General features: G+C 35.2%; 1 protein-coding gene across 1 annotated transcript in view; it reads left to right on the top strand.

Annotated features, from left to right (window-relative positions):
• Nucleotides 1–24,312, top strand: part of ADGRV1 (adhesion G protein-coupled receptor V1) — a 469,718-nt gene that overhangs the window by 432,682 nt on the left and 12,724 nt on the right.

Raw genomic sequence — 24,312 nt, forward strand, 5'->3', positions numbered from 1 at the left:
GCACCACCTTGCTTAGGTCTATAGCCCCAGAGCAGGCGCAAATACCATTATCCTTGAAAGGCATATGCTGGGCATAGGTCGGTCCAGAACCTCCTCAGCTGTGCTTGGCAACCTGCAGTATGTCTGTACGGAAGAGAATGAGATGCTACAGGAGACAGAAGAGATAAAGAAGGCATAGAGCAGGGAGTGTAGGGGAACAGTACCTATTCTTCAACTATAAGTAAGAACCAGTCATCGAAATCAAAGCAAAGATGCTGAATAACCAGACCACAGGAAATGCTTAGTGCTCCCTCCTAACTTGTTCATTGAATGTGCCAATCTATCCACCAGGCTCTTAGAAATCTTCACCCAAAATAGAAATAGTGCCCATGGCCCAATGGCTGAGATGAAGACCATAGACTATTTTTGTTCCAGGTCTAGGAGTAGGCCATGTCAGCAGATAAAAACATGGAGCAGGTCAAAAGAGATGTCAGCCCCGGAACTCCTGAGTGTGTTTCTTTTTTATGGTGTGAGAGATGGGCCAGAAGTATGGATAACTGAGTTGGAACCTGCACTTTTGGTTTTTTTGAGCTCCAATTCAGAAATGCAGCACAACATTTGAGAGAAAAGCAAATCCTGCATGCCCAGTGTCATCTGTGTCTTGTGTTTCCTGCTTCCTTTCTTCCTTTATTCTTTTCTTCCTTTTTTTCTTTCTTCTTTTCTCTCTTTCTCTTTCTCTTTCTCTCTTTCTCTTTTCCTTCTTTCCTTCCTTCCTTCCTTCCTTCCTTCCTTCCTTCCTTCCTTCCTTCTTTCCTTCCTTCCTTCCTTCCTTCCTTTTCTTAAGTTGATTTTTATTTTCCCCAGAGTGGAGAGTATGACATCAGCCAAATATGTGATACAGGCTCATCTAATTAAATTTTTGTTTATTTACTTGTGATTTTAAAAAGAATATAAAACATGCTTGTGAGACATTTGTGTCTGGAAAGAGTTGAGCAACTCTAAAGCTGTAGCGTGTGGCAATTGGTTAAATATTGCTAAATTATGTTTCTTTATTTTCCACAAAATGTCAAATGTCATTTTTTTTGCTTCCATAAAGGTCAGTATGACTTAAAGAGGAAAAAAAAAACCTTGAACCATTCACTTTTTATTGAACTTTACAAGTGTTTTATTTACCAGTAAAATTAAATCTCAAAATTTTTTGGTGGCTCTGAAGCAAGAGAGACTATATTGCAATACAGTTAATGACTTAGTGTCACGTTTCTCCTCTTTCTGGACCTTTTAGTGAAAAACAACAAGGAGAAAACAGTTTGACCACAAGAGTTATTTATGATTACTCTGTGTATACATATATGTGGGATATGTATTTTCATGTTACATAGATGGGGCAACATAATTTTTCCCTTATGATTTCTACCCTTTGATGTTTGTGAATAGAATTTTAAATAGGTAGAAATAAAATTTTAAATAGGTAGAAATAAAATTCTTTTATTTAATGAATACATTTTGTAATGGCATTTACCAAATGGTAACCAGGGACTTGCTCCTCAAGCAGAAAAGTCATCTCTTTTTTATAACTGATGATGAATGACTGAGCACGCGCACGCGCACGCGCACGCGCACACGCACACACAGCTACAAAAAGAGAAAGCACTATTTGTCCTAGGTTATTTCCAAATAACCATTGTTTTTATTGGCACTGTTTGATGTCTCATGGTGCACTACTCCCTCAGACCTCCCAGACCTGGAGAAAAGAAAAGTGAAAATAATAAAACAGCATTATTTAACAGCACAAAGCCATAAATTTCTACTAAATTGCATCTTTTATTGCAAAGGTCGAGAATAGTCTGGAAAAATGCAGGTCAGGAAATTATTATTACTGTCACTGACAGAACACACACGAGCGACATTTTAAAAACAGAATATGCAAAAGTTTCCCTTTAGTAGTTCCCACCCAGCTTCCCAAATCTTTTTCTTCTCCTGTCCCCTGCCCACTTCTCCCTAATTTGTGTTCTTTCACTGAGCACGGCTCCCTGTCAGTTAACTCCCACCAAAGATCTCACAGTGCTAGCTTCAGGAGTGGCTCTTACCAGAATATTAGCCTTTCAAAAAAGGACTCCCAGACCTCCTCCCATTTCTCCAGAGAGAAAGCAAACATGGTAAAACCCATTTACCTCAGTCATTCACCTTCCAGAATAGCAAACACAAGCTCTCTGTCACACTTCCCGGGTTCAAATCCTGGCTCTGCCACTTGCTAGTTCTGTGATCTTAAATGAGTTACTTAACATCGTTATGCCTTAGTTTCCTCATCTGTAAAATGAAGATGATAATGACTATTTGTCTCACAGCGTTGTAAGGATCAAATAAGACAATATACGTAAAGCATTTAAGAGTGGTACATAGTAAGCATTCAATAAGTGTTCAGTATTTTTATGTTATACTATTATTCTCAATGTTGCCACTCCTGTTTTAGAAATCTCTTTTGTTGAATTGACTTGTCATTACTTCTTTGTTTTTGGGTTATGAGTTTACTGTAGTTAGCACTAGAAGATGCTTAATTTTAATTAACTAACTAAAAATTAACTAACTGTGTTCTAAGAGCTGTTTTATGTGCTTTGGATAAATCAATTAACAAAACAGTCAAAAGTGCCTGCTCTTGAAAAACTTACGTTCTAGTTGGGGGTAGTGGGTGGAGGATAGACAGATAATACAAATAAACAGAATCAGGAAATTATGTAGTATGTTTGAAGGTGATAAATGTCAAGTTCAGGAGAGTGAGGAGCAGTCAGGTGAGTTACAATTTTAAATAGGTAGTCCGGGAAGCTCGTTGAGAGGGTAAGTGATGACTACATCCAGAGGGCAAAAGGAAGATCTGAATCCACCTTCAGTTGCTTTTACTTCCTTGTCTGATTCACGCATTTATTTTTAAATTTTTTTCCTGAATAGAATTTTTTGTTTGCATTATTTCTGAGTAGCCATTAGTGAGTTCCATTACATCATTAGTATCACAAAGCGAATGTGTCTTAGACTAGCTCTTTTGGTCTGTTTTTTGGCCTTTATCCTAAAGTTTTCTATTACATTTATTTTCTGGTATATTTTGAGTTCATCTATCCAAAAGTGCACAAACTTAATTTGTAAAAAAATGTTCGTTTTGTTTTTCTCTGACAGTTAAGTGGCCATTCTAGCATTATTGCATCAAAAGCAAGTAAAACATACTTGCTTAACATAAGCTTAATGTGACCAAAACTAAGACAAAAATTCTTTGATCTGGAGATTAAAGAGTCCAAATGGTGACTTTAACATGACTGTGGAAAAAACTTTAGCCTTCTAGTGCAGACACCTGAAGTTAACATAAGGGAGGATAGAAAAGTTGACAGATGGGACAAAAACAAACTTTATGGTAAAATGGAGTTTTCTTCAAAAAGCTGTTCATAGCAGACTTTGGCATTTTTGTTACGGGGTCAGAAAGAAAAAATTTAGATTGATGGGTTTAGAGAAATTACATAAAAATATGTCACTCTAAGTTGTCCATATGCTCTCTTATATCGGAGTTTGTATCAGTTTTTATAATTAGTTTCTAAAGATATATTTTACTTATTTAATATTAAAATTGTCACTTCAAATGTGGGGTTTAAAAGTCTCTAGTGCCGTACTGTCTATATTTGTGAGAAACAGGGGAGAAGAGACAAGAGAGAGAGTGGAGAAGTTCCCTCAGAGCTGGAGCATTTCAGCAGCTTGGTCCCTGGGCAGTACAGACCTCAGAGTGGCCAGTCTCAGTCAAGAATCAACAAGACTATCTAAAATAAAACCAAAAGAGTGGACAGAGAGGAAGATGCACACTGCTTTTCACTCTACCTCCTGCTGCAGGTGTTCTCAGCTCTCAAGACATGCCTCCCCTGAATTTATGGGAGTAGAGAAGCACCACCATTAATGCTCCCTAGACTTGTCAAGACAATCTTTTAAACTATGGGCTGCTGACATAATATATAAACACTGATCTTTAGAAGTGCACATCATTCACTTTGAATGGGTCATGTAATATCGTACCATGTGCCCAAAAAGTAGACATGTAGCAGGTCCTCAAATGACTTCATTTTGTTCAACCTTGTTTTGGTATAACATAGAAGAGATGCCTAGCAAGTCAACCCTAGTGTATTAGCCTATGGTAAAATGGATTTTGTCATATGTTTTTTTGCTTAAAGTCACAGAACCTATTGATGACATTCAGTGAGGACTTAATATACTTCTCTGAAAGGATCAGGAGTGCAGTTCGAAGATATAGTGAAAACTATAATCTGGAGCACAACATCACAGAGTTAGCATGAATACCCTGATCCGTGAGAATGCATTGGAAATTCCTATCACTCAGAGAGAGTCCAGGCAACACCAATCTTGGTAAATTACAAGGAAGAGTTAAGGACTTGGTATCAGACAGGCCTGAGTTTGAATTCCAGATACAGTGCCATTCCTAAGTCTCAGTAAAGGAAATAACACACATAAAGTGCTTAGCCCAGTGCTTGGCACATAAGTAAATGCTCAATAAAGGGTAGTTTTACTATTTTAAAAAAAGAGGGGAGGGAGAAGAGGAGTTGCATGACCTTAAATAATTCCCCACGTTTATTTTCAGTAAATACATTTTGTCCTGGAGTTTTTCAAGGTAACCAGATCAATGAAGCGTGGGAAGCACTAATGCTAGGGCATATTGGCTGGAACGAACAAATACAGTGATTATGGTTATATCTGATATAGAGGAGTTTTATCTCATTCCCGTTTCCTTGCCTTTGACCATGCCATTATGTTCATGTGTAATTCTCTTCCCTTTAAATTTTTTTCAAATCTTACTTTTCCTAAGGATCCAGCTTTAAGTGTACCACTTCCTTAAAACCTTTTGTGCCGTAATGGTTTTACCATAATCTCTTCTGATGCCAACCCCCACACTGTATTTCATATTTACACTGATTTGGCATGTCTACATTGCCTGGGGCTGTTCCCCAACCAGTTCCCTGAAGACCCACTCTCCCACTTCTTTTGTCCTGCTGGGAAAACTTAATTACAGGGCTGGCACGAGGTCCCCAGTAAATTCCTGTTGAATTAAATCTTTTACTTGAAATTTCCAGTGCCTCCACTCCCCTCCTACAAATCTCAATTTAGAGAAGTCTCTTGAAATGATGCATGTGTTTGAACACCTCATCCCAAACTGATATATTCAAATTATTTACAAGCTTCATAGTTTTCCAGAACATTCTACCAAAACAGTATTTATATTAAAACATTTTTGATTATTGAACATTTGTTCTAAGAACTGTGATGATAGCCAGTAGCATTGACCCACTTAAGAGCTACATAGCTAAAGGTTACATGCTTTGCCGCGAATAATAGACTTAGTAGTGCGGTTAGAAGTTGAGGAGACGTCAGCCTCCTAGAGCAGTCTGGTGGCCTTAAACAACCAGGAAGGTGAAGTCAGTGCCTCGGTTAAGTCACTAAGTTTACTGGAAGTGCATATTTTCCATTCAGTGCCAAATTCAGTAAGTCATGGAGCAAATGTTTATTTTGCTATGCTTTGAAAAGTTGCTTTGCTTCTTGTAAGTTTTCTCGGTGGAAGAATTCCAAGGTATGACTTAATCTATGTTTGTAGCATTGAACTGGAAACGGGATTTGTTCTGTGACTTGGCTCTGTCATTTATGGGCCACTTCTTTGGGAGGATATGTGGAAGCAACCGGAGAAATGCCTGGTGTTTGAGTGATTCTGCCTCCTACAGAGGCAACAAACAGCATACCCATATTATAAAGTTTTTGATTTTCTAACATCTTCAGGCAGCCATCCAACCTTGCAGAACAGCCAAGTGTCTATCTTATAGGTTGTAGTCACTTGTTTCCAGAATTATAGTAACCCGAAAATAAGTGGGTTCACCTCGTTGGACTTCCCAATAACTTGGACAAAGAATACCTTTGTGCCTTCCTGTAAGTGCTGTGGTTTGACTCCTTTTATAAAATCCCTCAGGTGAGAGATGAGCTAGTCATTACCAGTAGGGAAGCCCATTACTGCTCAGGGCTATTTGTTATTATCTCTTGAATTTACTCTGCAGGCATCCTACAGAGCATTTTGTTTGTTAAGTAATAATAATCTTATTAGAGATTTGGGTTATTACAAGAGAGACGACTAAAGGGTTTATGTCTTAGAAAAATATCTCTTCAGCTGGACAAATAGTCTACGTAGTCACATAGTAGACAAAGGAAAAGCAAGATCTTACTGACAACTTAAAGCCTGGGTAAGAAATTAAGGAGCTAACTTCATAGGTGACACCATTACTTGGCCTGAACCATTTTAAGTCTTTTGTTTTCATAATACAAATTTGGGTTGCTTTCAAAACCAACAGACTGTCATGCTGTAGATCTGCCACCTAAACAACTTTGTTAACCCTTTCTTCAATTAAGTCACTGTGATTCTTGAACTCACTAGAAGTATACTGGCTTTACTGATCTTCAGAGTTACTAATGCCCCCTCAAAGCAACACCCTTACAATATAGTTTAAAATCTAATCACACTTCTTAGTATTATTGAACAGTCAACAGGATTCATTTGGGATTTGCAATGTACTTGTTAGGAATCATATGACCCATTTAAGTAAACATCTGTGATTCCTTTATACTGCAAATAAAGTGCTTCATGATTTTATTCAGTCTGATAGCAGAAGCTTCACTGGTCTTCTCCACCGGTTACCTTCGCATGGATGTGTTGTCTCGTCTTCTTGAGAACCTTCTACTGCCCTTTCCTCCTTCCCCTTACCTGCTGCCTGGCTTCCTATCTGTCTTTTTTAAAACTCTCTTATAAGTCAAATCTTACAAGGGATTCTCTCTCTTTGGCCCCAACCCCTTTACAGTGTATTTTCTCTGAGCTCCTGCAACATGATTTTTTTTCCCTTATCACAACATTTATATGCTATAATATCATTACTTTTGTTTTACTCTCACTGACTGGACTTTCATAGTCACTTGAAGACAGGCATTATATGTTGTATCTCTTTGTTTCAAACCTTAACAATTCCTGTGCTCAGTAAATATTGAACGAGTGAACAGATCCATGAATGAATAAATATTTGAGTGAATGGTAAGAATAATGAAAGATTCATTATACCTTTTCAACATATTGACTTACATTGGTGTATTGTAAATTTAAATGACTCACCACCCCCCACCCCCCACAAACACAGGCAAAAAAATTGTAAAGACACAAAAGCTCATTCTCTTTTTGCAGTAAACTGTTAATAACCACACTAATTTCAGAATGGTCTTTCCGGCGTTCCTAGTACTTAGCACTTAAATTATCACCATTAGTCTTAGGCAAATCTGAAAGGACAAAATTCACTGGAAAATAAATTTTCCCTTTAAGTTCCTAGAGGATTATTATAAAAACAGTGAGGGGGAGGATTCTTTAATGTTGGAACAACAAAACAAGACTTCTGTAATTAAAACCAAAAGCTCTAGTATAAGATGAGGAAAAATAGTAATCAACCTAAAATAGGAAAATCCTGGGTTTAAAATATTTATTTTTCTGGACTAAGAAATTGATGCAGAGTGTAGTGAGTGTTTTAGGATCAAAATTATTTAGACAGATATATCTAGAGAGAATGTTTTGCTATTGCATTTATAGGTTAGAACTGAATCTGAAATCCCTTTCCTTTATTTATAAACAAATATGGTTGACATTTATTAGAGATGCTCTTTCTTCTCTAACATATGTAAGTGTGATGTACATAGCAAGAACAGTAAAAATTACTATTAAAGATCTATTTCTTAGTTTTCCCCCACTACAGTTCTCAGTCACGCAGGCCATGAGGCCAGGCTAAATTAGAAAGCATTTTAGAAAGAAAGTAGAATTCTTTCCTTCCTTTGAATTCTTTAATTATTTGCCATGATTGGATTCACCAGTATTTTAATGATGTATAGAATGTGGTATTGTTTATTTTTTCTCAAGTATATTTTAGAAGCTGCCTTTATCTTTGGGGACACCATAGATCAAAGTTTGATTCTTAACTTTGCAGGTTCAAAGTCTCAAATTTGACAAAAACTCCAGAAAGCTGATTCACTACTTAAATATTCATGATGTATTAATTTACAATGAGATTTGTGTGTGGCTAGGGAAATGGACCAGTTGTCTACAGAAAGTAAATTCCTAGATTTAACCTTTGTGACAAGCCCCAAGAGGAAACAAAATATTTGCAACTAAAAAAAAAAAAAAAATTGAAATTTTAATTCTATAAAGACTCATATAATCCACTCTACATCACACCTTGATTCTGCAGACCCTGGATTTTTGGCACTGTTTAGTGACAGCTGAGACTAAAATCCGGGTGTCCTGAATAGAGCTCTGTGTATTTTTCACAAAGCCTGACGCCTCCCTGATTTTGAAGTGGGATGGATGGTCAGAAGATGGACCTAGAGACTGTCCAAATTATTTAGTGACTATAAAATTAAATAGGAAAAAAAAATGTGCTGAAAAAGCATGTTTCCATTAAGCTGAATTCATCTGAAAAAGCGTCTATGTCTTTGTGTGGAGGGGACTGGTAAATTTCTAAATTTAAAAATGAAAGAGAACATCAAGAAATAAAGCATCTGGGTCATTGCTTAGTCACTAAGAATCTCTGACAGTCTTAACTCTCACTGGCAACCTAAATGATCATTTGTCATTGGTTTCCTGAATGGTTTATCTTTAAAGAACAAATTGTTAAATTTATTTTAACTATTTACATTGTAGAGCATGATGTCTTTAATTAGAAGTCCCTTAGAAGTTTCTGATAAATTTGAGTTTTGCTATTATCTTCATTAGTAATACATTTACAAGCCATATTCTAGATTATTTCTGAAAAGATTTCAACAGAGAGCCTCTCTCATCATTTATTCATTCAAAGATATTTGTTAAGTCAGTTGTCACATCAGGTTCCGAGGGTACGATTGAGAACTAAGCAGTAATGGTTCCAAACAGAATGTGAAAAATCAAAGAGGCTGCTCCTACTGTGGGAGGCAAATATTAATAAAGTAATCACACAAACATTGTTAAAAATTGTAATAAATTCTATAAGAGAGCAGTACGGGATACTATGAAAGCACAAACAGAAGAAAGTCATCTAACTTGAGGAAGGGAGATCAGAAGGCTAAGTGGCGCCAGGCCCAAGAGGGATTATATGTTTCTCTAGTCAGAGCAGCATGTGAGGGAACAGCACTGAGAACCGCGTCTGGCCATCCTGTATAATATACAGTAGTGAAATGATTGAAAAAATTGATACGCAAAGGCCTTGAGGTGGGGGACTTGAAATTAGACTCATGTAGCTAGATATAGTAAGTGTAGGCAGGTTGGCAACAATGAGCTTGAAAAAGTAATACACTCCAGTCTGTGCAGAGGCTCATAAGACATGTTAGGATTGGGGCCTTTATCTTAAAAGTAGTGGCATTAAAGAGTTATAAGCAGTGAAGTGACATCTTCTGTCATGGAGAATTAGTGAGAAGAAGAGAGGAAGAGAGTAGGGGTAAGTTGATACAGAGATTCCTGTCTTGGTGAAGGTGTGAGACTCTGACTAGCATATTAACAGTGGATTTAGAGAGAAGTTCAAGGTTCGAGAGATATTTTAGAGGTGAAATTGACTGGACTCGGTGATGGATTGGATTGGGTGGGAAGGAGGAGAGAGAAGAGGTCATTCCAGATGTCCTGGGCCATTCTCTTGACTTTGGTGTGTGTAAATGATCCACCCTACACAGCCATTGGTGCCCTCCAGCTCTACTAATGCCACCTGGTCCCGTCTGGACTTTGCCACTACCCTGAACCACTTGACTGCTCCGATATGAGGGAAGCCCAAACCCCTGCGCTACCAGCCCCTTCACACCCAGGTTTCTGAGCCTACTCAGGAGAACTATACTCAAGGAAATTACTGAACCTCTTTGAAGGAAGGCTCATAGGAAGCAGGATGATAACACCTACTTCATAGGATCTTTGGAGGATATGAATAACAATTTTTACAAAGCCCCTAATACAGTGCATGAGAAGTGCACACAGAGATGTGCCACGAGATAGAAATTACCTTTCTTCTTTCGTCTGCTGGATCTTGAATCTTATACTTCTGGGAATCCCACTAACTTTGTTTGATTTGCTACTACAATAAATGAGCATGTTTTTAACAGCATTTATTTTATCAGATGTTTATACAGACGTTAACCCCATCACACAGCTTATTAAAGATGTGTACCTACTGTCAATTAGGCAGTAACTCTACTTGTAACTCCAAGACGGTGCCTCTTCTAAAGTATAGCTACCCTTAAAAAATGCACAGTATACCACTGACTTCAGCTTCCTATATTAAAGATTTAATAAAATGAAAAAGACTCAATTACTAATATCTCAAGTCTATTAATTTCACACATATGTGTAAAATATGTAAGGAAGAGGAAACAATATGTAAACTACAGAGATAAGTGTCCATGATTCCTTGGGGAAAAGATAGGCAAGCACAGAGAAATCTATTACCCTGTGTAACATGTCTTAAAAGAATGGCCTGCTCTTTCTTTGTCCAGACTTTGTTGTCATTGACAAATCATGTAAAAGATCACAATCATCTTTTGTCGTGTGATAGAATAAAAAGATTCACTATTTTTCATCAATAACATGTAAATAAATATTACCAGGTAGTTTTTATTGACTGAGAAATTTTCTTCACACAAATCTAGAATGTTTTCTTACATTTTCAAGATTATTTTTTTCAGAGAATATGGGATTTTTTTATCTTATAAATCGCACATTTTTATTCTAAAAGTTACAATATAGATTAGAATAATTTTTTAAAATACTAATTCTCTTATAAGGGTGGTAAAACTTAAAGTACAAACCACTGTCTGCATGAAAGATTTGCAAAACTACATAAGGGAAACCAAAATTTGGGGTTTGGGGCTTAGTTCTTTAATTTTAGGAAGGTTTCTTTTTAGATGTAGCTAGTGTCTAATATTTAAATTAAAATTATTTTTAAACCAATAAAATAGTAAAATGTGTCATGCTTATACTTCCAAAGGCTTTACACACACACACACACACACACACACACACACAGTTCAGCTTTTATTGCCTTTCCCATAACATGACTTTGATCTCCTCCCACAATAGGTGGTTTTGTTCCAACTTAACAGCCTATAAAAAGTTTGTGGTTACATATCCTCATACCCTCATTTACTTGGGATCTGAGTCATGGGAGCAGATGCCAGAAAGCACCCCAATTTAAACCCTCCAGAATTTCTGTGAAGGTATATTAAGGAAATGACACAGATGGTACAACTAGACCCATTTCTTAGTCAAAGAGTAAGTCATTAAGGCTGTTCATAGAGGGATTCTGGTTTTTATTGCCCTTATTTTTCTAGTCCCCAGGTAAAACAGGATTTTGTGGACTTTATGTCACTCATCCACTCAACAAATATTTATTAAGAACTTGCCATTTGCATGGCACCGTTTTGGGCTTGTGGCAGTGAAGAAATCCCATTGTCTTGCATTAAGTTTACAGGCTGTGGTTTGATGTAGGAGACCAACTAGAAAACTGGCAGTTAGGATGGAACATAGTGATTGTCATAAAAGGGGATGCACAGGGTGTGGGGTGCAGAGTGTTGGGGTACATAACCCAGTATGGGGTGGTGAGGTAGCCAAAGAAGCATCTCAACATCGTGGAGGAGGACAATCCTTACTTAATCATTAGGACCAGCCAGGCTAGGGGAGCTTGAGGAGCAGAGGGAACAGCAAGTCCACAAGGCAAACCTGAGAGAAAGCCCAGCACATTTGGAGGAACTGCAAGTGTGCCTGATGGTTCAGTATGCCTGGAGTGTGGACTCTAAGGCAGAGAGTGGGGACAGACAAGGACCAAACTGCAGAGGCTTTTATCAGCCAACTTACAAAATTGTATTCTCTACTCAGAAGGTATTGGAAACCACTGAAGTATCAACACTTCTCCTCTCCCTCCACGGTTTGTGACATGACTCAATAAAGAATAAACCCTATCAATGAGGAAACTGATGCCCGCGCCTTAAGAAAGATAGCCAAAAATTATATTTATAATCACACTTAAGGCAGAACAGCACCTCGGTTTTTATTCTCTAACAGTTCTGGAAAAGCAGTTGTTTTGAACCAGGTAAAATATTCAACCATGAATTATAAGGCCTGCTTGACCTTATAATGTTACATTATTTCTCAGAACACAACCTTGCTGTACAAAGAAAGAAATCAGCCAGATTAAGGATGAGACTAACTTTGTGCAAATATTTTTATCAATAAAAACAATATCACCTTATATTTTTAAAGCAAATTTACAGCTTACAAATATATATCTTATAATGATTTTATTTGAACCTCAAAGTAATCCATTGAGGTAACTGATATTGATATTCCTATTGTACAGATGAAAAAACTGAGGTTCATATAAATAAAGTATAGCCCAACATAACAGTATTTAACAAGTGGTAGAGCTACTTATTATACTAATTAGTATAAAATTTACTTGTTATACTAGTACTTATTAGAGATTCGATCTCAATATATCTGACTTTAAATTCTATTTTTTTACGAGTATGCTTATAAACCGTAAAGAGACTTAAATTAGGGCTAGACTAAAATACTTATTTAGATTTTTTGTTATGTTATCAATCACAAGAATTGAACACTTCCTTAAAAAGTAGAAGATAGTAATGTCCTTGGACTTCAGATATAAAACTTTATAATACCCATTTGCTGATTTTTATATTTGTTTTGATCTAAGAAAAAGAATGTTCTTTTTTTAAAAAAAGAAAATAATTGATTCACTTGAAGTCGTGGTAATTAAAAAAGGCAGTACTAAAAAATGTATCGTTTGCTACCAGTATAATATATATAAAAATTTAGCTCTGAAAAATTGCCTGCAGAATAAATACATAAAACTAAATCTTATTTTCTCTTTGATTTTCATCACAATAGAGGTAATACATATGAAACTTACCTACAATTGCGAAGTTTAACTTTTCTGTCGCAAAAGAAGTTTGAGAGTTTGGAACTACATCATAGCATGTATTTTAGGTCACAGGACTTAATTTTATTTGTATGCCTCATATTTTTAACTCTAGTATAAGTGTGAAGCAGGTACTACATCTTTTACATTATTTTATGAATCATAGAACTTTCCACGTAGTAAACACTCATAAACTTTTAAAATAATAGTACACAGAATTATTTTGTTGAAGAGAGAGAAAGTATTCGGAAGAACATTACCAAATTTAGGTAAAGCCACCCCTTGGACCCACCTTCCACTTTCCTGAGTTCCCCTCCAGGCAGTGACCTTAGGTTCAGGGAGCAGAGGGACTCCTGGTAGAGCTTCAAGTATTGAACCATATAACTGGGCATGAAATACTCTGGAAAAAGGACTGAACCTATCTGTTCGCTGCCTGCATGCAACATATAGTGCAATACGAGGTGGAAACTCAGCTATTATGTATTAATCAATGAATGAATCAAAGATAGGAGAGACTTTAAATTGCAGACTATCCTCACGGAAAGAGGGCTGATTTAGACTTATGTTTTTATTAAGATACACTTGATAATTCCACTATATCAAATAGAATAGCTTCCACAATGCTAGGTCCATGCAGAGCTCTATCTATCCCTACTAAATTGCCACATAAGTCATTGTCATTGACACTTAAGGGAAAGGGGGTGATGTTAATAAAAATGCTGAGACAACAGTCTACCACCAAAATCCCAAGCAAACTAGGGCTGTCCCAGGTAAACCAGGACCCGAGGTTATCCAACTATTGCCCAACTATAAATCCAAACTCCTGCTCTTATTCCAAAAAACTGCTTACATTTAAAAACGTGTCCTTATATAATTAACGAGTTGGGGAAAATAAACCCTCTCTAGAATTGTAGTTTTAAGAAAGTTTATATCCAAGATAGAGTGGTTATTTCTGAGTGTAAAGATTTGGGATAAATTTTAAGATTTGTTTTTTTTCTTTTTTCTTTCTTTTTTTCTCTGGTTTTTTTCTTTCTTTTCCTCTTCCACAGTAAATATTAAGCATGAACTTGGACTGCTTTAAATTTTTGCTTTTTGACATTAAATTGTCTATACATTTTTTTTAGAATTTTGTTACTCAATTATTCCACAGAGCATCCCTGGAGAAATCTAGTGTCCTTGTTTCACTGATTAGGAAAGTACAACAAAAAAGATATTAAATGATTTGTTCCTGCTAAGTAGCTTGTTAATCATCAGAAAAAGTACTTGAAAATAATAACAAATAATATTTTGACTATATATTCTTTTGTTAATATCTGGAATTATTTTTGATTTCTGTGTAGATGCTATATTACTTCAAATCTATAAATGCAAAGATTCCCAAAAGTGTGATTCCTCAAGAAGTTTTTGCCTGCTGCTGAGACATTCCAGAATTTGCCAGTTGTACCCATCATGAGAAACCTCTTCCTACCTCCTCCGTGCATGATTTATAACTATGTGTTCCAATACAGCAAAGCATAGCAAGTTGAGTTCTACATTTCTATAAACACTACACAGACTATGTCATTATGTTGAAATTGACTCAACCGAGTATATTTCTAAAACAAGGCCATTTAGATCGTTTTTGATATTTAATTGACTACATTATGATAAAATGAGTCATTTCTTAAAAGTTTATTCTATCTTTTTTTCCTTTTAAAAGCAATATAAAAGATTTAGAAGACCAGTAGTTATGCATCTGGCTGGCTGACTGTCTGCCTTCAGCAACTTGTGGGACAGGAATAAGTCAGGAATATAAAAAACGGACATCTCCAGAAGGGACCTTGGTATCCGTGAAGATATAAAATTGGCAGGAATACACACCCACGTTAACCTAGCATTGTAGAAAATGTGACATGTGCAATGTACATTCAGTAACTTCACATGGGATTCATTTAGTTTGTAATCTAAAGAAATCGAACTCTGCTTTACAGTCTTTGCTGTAAAGACATAAGAATAAAAACCTTTGGTGAACATACAATGCAATATGCAGATGATGTATTATAAAATTGTACATTTGAAACTTATATAATGTTTTTGACCAATGTTTATAACATTTATAACATTTATAAATGTTATAAACAGAAAAATAATATTTTGTGATGTGAAAATTGTTTGAAATTCAAATTTCAGCATAGTTTCGACAGAGACCATATGTCCTGCTAAATCTAAAATATTTACTGTGTAACTCTTTTCAAAAAAAGTTTGCTGGCCCATGGCTTAAAGATTAGTGTTCAATTTATTAAAACAACAAATTCAAACCCTAGTTTGTTCTTAAGCTTTCAAAAACACAGGCGGTTACACACCAGTGAAACCACCATCACCACAATCAAAATACAGAATGTTTCTATCACCCCCAAAAGATTTGCCCCCCACGTAGAACATACCTCCCTCTCCTCCCAGAGCCAGGAAACACTGATCTGCCTTTTATCACTATATTAATTTGTGTTTTCTAGAATTTTGTATTAGTGAAATTGTGCAGTAAGTATTCTTTTGTGTCTCTGGCTTTTTTTTACTCAGAATACCAATTTTGGCATTCATTCATGCTGTTGTGTGTATCAATAATTTGTCCTTTCTATTGTTATGTGTGTTTGTTTTTGTTCGGTTCTATGGAGGTATAATTGACAAATAAAAGTGTAAGGTATTTAGAGTACACATTGTGGTGACTTGATATACATATGCAGATTGGCAGTGGGCTGACTTGACCCATGACCACAGTTCACTGAATACCCTGCAAATTTTTTTACAATTAGATGAAACTAAAAGTGAACTTTTGCACAGTCTTTTCTGCATAGAAGAACCACACCAGAGGGCATGAAAATAACTCATTTTACTTTCTTATTGGTATTGTAGTTATTAATATTATTTCATTCTATATACTGGCTATTTTTAGTTGCCTGTGACAGAAATTTCTCAGAATAAATAAAAAATGCTTTTGAATTCTTTTTTTTAATACTTATAACAAGATTTAAATAATTATGGTACAGTTGATATCTACATTATTTATATAAAAAAATTTTAAATTCAAAGCTTTTTCTAACTCTATTCATTTCTTACTTTTTATTAAAATCTTAAAAAAATTATTCTCAGATTCAAAACCTCTTCTACATTATTTAGTTCATCTCAGTACTATTGTGACCACCTCCAGCCTTCTCTATCCCTCAGTCCTAAGATTTGTACTTCTGAGAAGTCTCTAATCTAGGAACTCTCAGACGTTTGGTGGGGTCAGGAGTTTGTGTTCCTGTAACTTAAGAAAAAATAAAAAAGCTAAATTTTTCGTTCCTTCGATCTTGTCAGGAACAGTCTGGCTTCTGATAAGTAGTATCATGACTAATTCGTTCTCCACGCTTTGAAACTTAAAAGCATGAAGAACACTTAGAGTCTCAGAGATGAAGCTCTGTAGAGCAAGGTTCAAGAAGAGAGGCTGAGGGAATAGGGATCATATCATCTGGAGATGAGATTGCTGAGGCGTGACCTAATAATTGTCTTTTGGTTCATGAGCATTTGTCATAAAGACTGAACAAATGTTTCTTATGTCTGTAAGTGACATGCAGAGAAATATGTTCTTAAATTGCAGATAGAAACCCTGATTATATAATAGGAAAAATATCTTGTCTATACTCTGGATATTTATGATAAAAACTTATAGAATTGTTGTTTCTAGGGATTACAGAGTTTAAGATAAACGTTTTGTCAAGCCCAAACCTTGAAACTGAAGGCCTATTACCCACATATTTTAGTCATAGATATTTCTGAAGCCAGCAGACTAAAGCAACTGAACTTTTATTGACTCTACCAGTTCTAAATAGATAGTGTCCCTTAGATTAGTAAGAAATTTTAGAAGAATTTGCTATAACCTATGGTGAACACTAGGTAATTACCTATCCCATCCAAATAATTTTAAAAGAATTTGAGTAATAATTGTTCCCTCAGATTTCTAAGGTTTTCAGTTATGCTGACTAACAATGGCTGTCAAGATGAACTCTCTTGTTTCTTTTCTCTGTATATTTAATGCACACGTTAGATTGTGATTCTTATAAAAAAGAACATTAACAAAAGCAACTTAAAGTATGACAAATAAGAACAGTTTAAAAACATTTCATTGTTATAAAAGGTGAAATTTCTACTTTTCTCATACCTGAAAAAAGTCTACAAATGCAGAAATATTGTATTTGTCTTTTCAATTCTGTCATTGGTATGAAATCTTTTATCGTTGCTGCACAGTCACTGGAGAAGCAAAATAGCAGTAGGTCAGCAACCCAAAAGCAGTGCAAAGCCAGAAACAGAGGTCATGGAGACTTTGCAAGGGTGTCTGCCAAGTGGAGAGCAAAAGCAGAAAGCTGTGAAACCCTTAAAGAGAAGAAGCCACAAGAAAGACCAGCAGCAATATATAAACCCAGCCCCAGCAGAGAAGCCAGACACATCCAGAAATCACCTGGGTGCTCAGTACCAAATGCATCCCCCACCAGAGGTTACACTGACCCAGAAGAGCAGAGACCCAGCGGGTGTGGACACTTCATTCTCCCATGAGAGAGTCTTGGCACATGTAACATGTGAAACAGAAATACTAAGCTAAAACAAAATTTTATTGAGCAACTACTGAGTTACCTAACTATAGTGAGAAAATCACAGGACTTAAACCAACATAACGCTTCAGACCCAAGTCCGTCCCCACACCATCCCACTGATGAAATTTAAAAACTGTAATCTCTCATTTAACAAATATTTCTTAAGCTCCTCCTGTGTGCCAGAGACCGTGCTATAAACTAAAAATACAACAGTGAACTAGACATAGTCTCTTGCTTTCTGGGAGGTTACAATTTAATGTAAGATATTCTTTTTTTAATCCAAAATTTGTAATTTTTAAGCTAGAGAAAGCCTAATTTTAATGAAGATTTCATTCCTCTAACTCTCTTATGCTGCATTGTTTTGTGCAGTTTCTTAGGCTATCTAAAAGATAGGTGGTTTTGATTAGGCCACTTGTATGATTCCGCTGCCTATTCCTTAACTATTTTTCATAACAGAATTAATATATATTTTGAGGTTTTGAAATTGCACATTTTCTTTATGTCTCCAAAAACATCATACCTATTATTTTATAACCTTTGTTTCTAAGTTTTAAAAATAAAAACAACAATAATAAATGGTCCATGTATCCATATTCCCATTATATAGAATTGATCATTACTAATATACTGACAAATTTGCTTAGAGTTTTTTTGTTTTGTCAAATCACTAATTTTGGGGAGAGGAAGGGATAAATATTTATTATAAAGAATTAAAACAGAATAAAAGTGCAAAGGTTAAAAACTTTTAAAATCGTTTCAAACTTCATTCATAAGTAATCCTCATTAACATTAGGTGACCATAATGGAAACAATGATAGCTAGGAATTTTCTAAATTCAATAGCACAAACCACAGATCCAAAAAGCTTAGAGAACCCCAAGAAAAGAAAAGAAAAATATACCTAGGCATATCATAGACTCTTGAAAATTCTAAATAGGAAATCATAAGAGAAGCTTGGGGAAGTAAAGGGAACATTGTATACAAGAAAATAATGATAAAAATTAACACTATTCTCATCAGAAACTCTGGAAACGAAGACAATGGAATGATATCTTTAAAGTCCCCTAACAAACAAAGGACAGAACCTGTTAACCTAGGATGCTATATCCATTGAAAATATTTCTCTAAAAGCAATTAGTTACCTATAAGGGAGTTCCCATCAGGTGATTTCTTAACAGAAACTTTGCAGGCCAGAAGGGATTGGCACGAAATATTCAAAGTGATGAAAAGCAAGGTTACTCTATCTACAGCCAAGATTACTCTATCTAGCAAAGCTATCATTTAGAATCGAAGAGCAGATAAAGAGCTTCCCAGACTAGAAGACGCTAAAGGAGTTCATCACCACCAAACCAGTATTACAGGAAATGTTAGAGGGACTTCTTGAAGAAGGAGAAGGAGAAGGATGCGGAGGGAAAATGGGAGGGAAGGGGGAGTAGAGGGAGGAAGAAGGAGGAGGAGGAGGAGGAGGAGGAGGAGCTTCTTTTTCAGGGCCAAAGGGGAGAGGACTGCAGTGGAAGCTGGGGAATTGGATGCCAAAGAAGAAGAAGAAGAAGAAGAAGAAGAAGAAGAAGAAGAAAGAAAGAAAGAAAAAAGGTTAAAAATATGAATAATAAAATAACAATAACTATATATTTATCAACAATTACTTTAAATGTAAATGGATTAAATCTTCCAATCAAAAGATAGTGTGGCTGAAGGAATAAGAAAACAAGATCCTTACCTGTACTGCCTTCAAGAGACTCACTTCAGATTGAAAGACACACACAGACTGAAGGTAAACAGATGGAAAAAGATATTTCATGAAAATGGAAATGAAAAATAAATAAATAAACCTGGGGTAACAATACTTATACCAGACAAAATAGACTTTAAACAATGACTAGAACAAGAGACAAAGACAGACCCATTAATTTCACTTCTGGGAATTTATTAGAAGAAACTCAAAACACTACTTTGAAGGGACATGTGAATGTATATGTTCATTGAAGCATTATTTACAATAGCCGAGATATGGAGTCAACCCAGGTGTCCATCAGTGGATCAATGGATAAAGAAGATGTTACACACACACGCACACACACACACACACGCACACACACACACGCACGCACACATACACTAGAATATTACTCAGCCATAAAAATAAAAATGAAATCTTGCCATCTGCAACAACATGGATAGACCTAGAGGGTATTGTGCTGAGTGGAGTAAGTCAGACAGAGAAAGATAAATGCCATATTATTTCACTTATATGTAGAATATAGGGAACAAAATAAACAAAACAGAAACAAACTGATAGATACAGAGAACATTTTGAAGTTTGCCAGATAGGAGGGTGGTTGGGGCAGAGGGTGGGAGGGGGGCGGGTAGTAGAAAAGAAAGAAGGGATTAAGAAGTACAAATTAGTAGTTACAAAACAGTCATGGGAATGTAAAGTGTAGCATTAGGAATATAGTCAATAATATTGTAATAACTATGAACCATGTCCTATGGGTACTAGATTTATTGGAGTGATCACTTCATAAGTTATATAAATGTAAAATCACTATGTTGTACACCTGAAACATATTATGTGCCAACTATAATTGAAAAATAAAAGAATGATTTAAAAAATATTTTTCTAAAATAAAGGTGAAATAAAGACATTTTCATGCAGACAAAAGCTGAGCAAATGTATTTCTAACAAATCTGAACTACAGGAAACGCCAAAAAGTTCTGCAGACTGAAGGAAAGGGGAAATAATATGCAAGAAATCCAATTCTACAGAAAGGAATGAAAAACATGAGAAAGAGCCAATAAATCGTTAAATGTAAAAGATCATTTAAAAAATTATTCCTACTTTACACATTTCTATGTCATTAGGACTCCTTAAAGGCCATTAACTGTTTTTAAAGTAAAAATAATAACATTACATGAACCTCATTCCAGACATCTTTCTAGCCATACTAAATATTATCAGTTGCCTAATACAAATAAATTTTTTAAATATAACCATGTTATAGTTGCTATAATATACAAAATTTAATTTCAGTCTCCTTGAATTTGCCACAAGAAAAACTAAAATGGAAGAGAAATAATTACCAAATTTCAAAAAATACTTCCGCACCACAAAAGATATTCTAATTACCACAGGAGAGGCAAAAAGTTTCTCTTAAATTAAGAAAAGAAATTATAAATAAAGGAATGGAATCACTGGATTTTATCACCTAGGTATTTCAGTTTCATAGTATCAATTACTTTATACTAAAAAAGATGATAATTCATCAATACTCAGATGTCTTCCCATCTCCACTGTTCCCAACTCAGGCATTTATTTTTACTTAATATTATGTTTTTTACATTGTCTAGATACTTAACATTTACACTTGAGTATGTAAATATAATTCTCATAGTTTTTTTCAGTATTAGTTCTATATCTAAATGCATATAGGTCTTTTACGTGATCCTTTTGCTATCTTCATTACTGAATTCTGTTTTTTTGCTCTCTATGGGCAATTCATGTCTTTATTGGTTATATTTTATTATCTTATAGTTTGGGAGTTCCCCTCAAGAAGATTTGTGGATGCTGAATTCCCAGCATTTTTTTTTATGTTTGATAGTTCCAAATGCTATATTGCCTGAGTATAATATTCTTGGACCATTTTTTTCTCAGAACTTAAGAGATATTGTTCCATTATCTTTTAACACTAAAAGTTGATGAATAGAAATCTGAAGTCATCCTAAAATTTACCATTAAGAGATATGGAAATTAAGGAACCTATACCAAAATGTCCCTGGTCCATGGTATTACACTTTTAATCTCTAGATTCAGTTCTTTTTCAGTATTTTTTAGGAAACTTTTCTTATATTAACATTATATCTTTTCATTCATCTTAAGTTATAATCATCAGAACTCCTATTTATTTCCAAGATAGCAATTACCAATCCTTAAGTATTTTTGTTAACCTATTAGCTTCTTTAATTCCTTTCATCTGTCATTTTCATCTTGAGTAACTGGATTTATATTAGCAAAATATCTGCCTTTATTTTCGAATTCTGAGTCATGATATGTCTCACTTACAACCAGTTTCAGCTCCTGATAGTACTGTTGTTCATCAGTTGTCATGGCATGGAGTGAGATATGTGGTGTTTTTAAAACCAATCCCTCATTGCCTGTAGGTCTCTAGCTTTTTATTCTTCAAATATATTAAGTGCTGGCACCACTCTAAAATTTAATATCTAGACTGATTCAATTCTTTGTGTTTTAATGGTAGGCTAGGCACTGTTACCTGCATATTTTTATCATATATCATTGGTCAAAACTGTGAGAATCTGAAATAAATACTAGAAACAGAGGCCATATGGAGTCAATATGTCAGATTGTTCACATTTAGCTCAGGGTTGCTGTGAGTTCTTGCTGTATGGTGTGTGAATGCTTGTTGGTAGAGGACAAGTGTGAAGTCTGTCACACTAGAAAATTGGCTGTGAGTGAAAGATAGCAGTCAGAGTGCAGGAGAAATAAATCATGAACTAATGATTCACTTTATTTAGAGACAAATAATGTTAAAGAAATGTGCCTACGCAGTTGTTAAATGGGTTTATTTAATGCATTTGATACTTTAGCCACTTTCCTGTAACCTTAAGGAATTGTGGGGTGGCAGAGGATTGCTGACTTAAACAGCTTGAGTGCAATTATGGTTTGAATACCTGAGTTTTACCCTCTTCTGAGATCTTTTTACAGGTCCTGCAAAGTTTTACCGCTCCTAGTTGAGGGCTGTTTCTTTGCCCTCACAGGGGACACTCTCAAGTTTCAGATGAGTTCTCCAAATCAATATAAAGCCCAGTGACTTCACTTCCTTCAGAGACAGGGCTTAATCAATTTCTCATCTGCCACCACTCCTTGGTTAAATTTGTCAAATGCCAATGTTGATTCTTTCTCACTTCATATGGAACTGATGGCAGTTATTGATATCATCAGCCAAAATCTCCTGTACTTATTTTGCTCCTTTATGAGGTTGAAAATATTTATTAACTCCTTTAGACTATTATGGTCTCATTGATATCTCACTGAATGTTTTTTTAATGAGTTTAAATTCCTGAATTAAAGGAAATACAGAATTAGCCATAGTGAGTGTGGTCAATCCAGATCCAATGTAACTAGAGACTTTAGAAAGCATTTTTCATCATTCTATTAGGAGATCCAACTAAATAATCAAAACAGCAGTGCTCAGAAAGAACCCCCTTCTCTGTAAGCCTTTACTAGGTAAAGAATAGGAAGAACAGATGTATGAAGTATGTCCTGCTTTAAAATAGTTAACTTACTATTTTGTAGGATATTATTGTCTTTGTGAGCAACCTGAGAGAAGGAGCCAAACATTTTTGCATCTCAGTGCCTGGCAGTGCACATAGTGGGTAGTCAGCATATTGGATTGAATAACTGAGATTCTGGATTCTCTCTTAAAATTCTTTTACAGACTCGCATACAAAAGAGAGCCTGAGATTTAACACAGTGTTTGGAATAGAGACTTGTTTTCACTCTGAGGTCAGAAACCTCCACAGCTGAGTACTTTGGATAATGAAGGTTCCTTTTCTAAATTTGCCCCGCCTGGGCTGAACACAGGCAAATGTCATACGATCTGCATTTAAACATTCTTTTCTTTCCATTTTAACAGTGTTTATATTTCCTAGGGCACATCTAAAAGACTCAAAGTATTTACTGTATATGTAAATAGTCTTTTAAGAAAAAAAAAATACATGCAGTGTTCACAGGCAAGTTATTTTCAGCAGTCATTTCCTTTCCTGAAGCACAAAAGGGTAGATATAAAAACAAACAAGAATGTGCTGTTTTAACAAATGAGTCCTTAGAGATGGATTTTAAAGTATGTTTTTTGTTTCCTGATCTAGCTTTTACCCTATCACTTCGTAACACTTAGAGAAATCCTGAAATAAATCAATGACATTCTCACAGTTTTTAAAGCTGACAGTTTAATTTTTTTCCTGTTTTGTCTATCGCTGTGGCCAACGTAATTAGGTCATACTCATGTGAAAAATTACTTGTGCAAGAAAAATTTTGGATGTGTATGTGTGTTTCCAGGAAGATTTGTTTCAGCTAATGTTCACAACGTCATTTGCACGTGAAAATAATTCCAGAAAAACAAAACGGCCCTAATTCAAAAGGAAATAAATGTTTCTGTTACTAATTTTTTATCATGATTAAAGTAATTACATTTAAAATATTTTAGCAGATAAACCACTGATTTTAAAACATATTTGTTAATTTTGTGGACTAGATGCCAATTTGGGAAGGGGTTATTCCAGCAGAAAGGGGAGAAAGGCCTTATTTGTAACTTCCAGAAAAGGCAACAGAAACCAAATGCTAGCGACCTACCTTGCAGACTGTCCTCTGATTTCATTTTATATTAAAAGTTGGTTATAATTCTTATGCCTTGTGTATTTTCTAATAATTTTTTTTCCTATTTATACCAGTAAATTTCAAGCTAAGTATATTATTTACTTTATTGCTTCTACACTCCCAGAAATGTTGGAAACTATGGGAGAATCCAAATTCCACAGTATGAAGATACTTATTTGTGTTTTATGAAAAATCTTGACATTAATTCCTTTTCTTTAATAAGTTGAGTGTATTGCTTTCATTTTGTGAATTAATTTAAGAATTTTAGTAATTCAGGAGATTCTTATTTGCTTCCCAAATTTAAACACCAGGATTAAGATACAAGAGGCACAATTTAA

This window comes from Pteropus alecto, unplaced genomic scaffold (assembly GCF_000325575.1).
Source record: "Pteropus alecto unplaced genomic scaffold, ASM32557v1 scaffold20, whole genome shotgun sequence".
NCBI lineage: Eukaryota > Metazoa > Chordata > Mammalia > Chiroptera > Pteropodidae > Pteropus > Pteropus alecto.